General features: G+C 44.8%; 1 non-coding gene across 1 annotated transcript; it reads right to left on the bottom strand.

The window, feature by feature from the left end:
• Nucleotides 1–539: 539 nt before the first annotated feature.
• Nucleotides 540–694, bottom strand: LOC112966135. The gene has a single exon (XR_003253522.1). It is a non-coding gene; the product is annotated as a U1 spliceosomal RNA (small nuclear RNA).
• Between the last annotated feature and the right edge of the window lie 893 nt (nucleotides 695–1,587).

The raw sequence follows: 1,587 nt of genomic DNA, 5'->3' as shown, positions 1-1,587 counted from the left end.
ACTTGCTCCAGTAGTGCCACATCCCTCTTGTACTGGGGAGCCCAGAACTGGACGCAGTACTCCAGATGGGGCCTCACCAGGGCTGAGTAGAGGGGGAGGATCACCTCCCTCGACCTGCTGGCAACACTCTTCCTCATGCACCCCAGGATACCATTGGCCTTCTTGACCACAAGGGCACATTGCTGCCTCATGGTCAACTTGGTGTCCACCAGCACTCCCAGGTCCTTCTCCGCAGAGCTGCTTTCCAGCAGGTCAGCCCCCAACCTGTACTGGTGCATGGGGTTATTCCTCCCCAGGTGCAGGACCCTGCACTTGTCTTTGTTGAACTTCATGAGGTTCCTCTCTGCCCACCTCTCCAGCCCGTCCAGGTCCCTCTGAACGGCAGCACAGCCCTCTGATGTATCAGCCACTCCTCCCAGTTTTGTGTCATCAGCAAACTTGCTGAGGGTGCACTCTGTTCCTTCATCCAGGTCATTGATGAAGAAGGTGAACAGGACTGGACCCAGTACTGACCCCTGGGGGACAAAAAAAAAAATTAGAATGAGAACGCAGTCCCCCACTACCACAAATTATGCAGTTAAGCTTCCCGCATTTGGGGAAATCAGAGAGGTCAGCACACCCAGAGTGCAAGGATGAGCCTCGCCCTGGGAAAACCACCTGCCTGATCATGGTGTCTCCCCTGCCAGGTAAATATCAATTTCTGGAAGGTGAAACTAAACAGTTCCAAACTGGAAGTAAGCCACATATTTTTAACATGATTAACATAGAGACCTGTTACTTAAGGATGTGATGAAGTCTATACCATTGGACAACTACATCAAAACTGCATGTTTTTTCTAAAAGAGTCAGGTTAGCCCTGGCAAAAGTTATGGGTTTGGTATGGAAAGCAGAGGGTGATACTTCTATTAAGAAGGCTCTCATTTTTCATCCCTTTTATTCCTGGATATCTCCTTTAAAAAAAAACATACACTGCAGTACTGAGAGCCATACACAAGCAAAGATAGATATAAAATAAGGAGATGCTACAGGCACTTCAGCTGTACATAAACACCAACAAGCTCATATTTTCAAACACATTAAAGTACATTTCAGCTTTTTCTTCAGCTGTAGAAAACTGATTAGACACTATTCAACAAAATAGTCCAATCATGTAATGTGCAACAGCACAGACAAGTTTACTGTGTTTGCAGGCCATGATAAATTTACAAAATTTGTTAGCGACACTTCAGTGAAAGAGGCTTATGTTAACGTTTCACTTTTTGCATTTACTCTGAATAAAGGCCGTGAGCACTGTTGTCTATGACAGCTCAACTCTCACATAAGGACTTGTTAATCTAAAATAACTCAGTGCTGCATAAGGCTAAGCTGTCTCAAAAATACCCACATTTTTATTTGTCAGTCAGGTGGCAGCCTGAAGAAGATATAMCCTAGACACAGTTGGAGAATCTTTAAAAATCTGCAAAAGATGATATTAAAAGTAACACCAACAATGGCTAACTATAAAGTTAGCCACACCACAAGTGTCAGTAAGTTCCCGAGGAGCCAAACATCCTGCTTCAATGGGCTCTCACATACGCAATGAAATTA

Source organism: Apteryx rowi, unplaced genomic scaffold (assembly GCF_003343035.1).
Source record: "Apteryx rowi isolate R43461 unplaced genomic scaffold, aptRow1 scaffold_233, whole genome shotgun sequence".
In the NCBI taxonomy this organism is placed as follows: Eukaryota; Metazoa; Chordata; class Aves; order Apterygiformes; family Apterygidae; genus Apteryx; species Apteryx rowi.
This window is presented reverse-complemented; position numbering and strand designations above follow the sequence as displayed.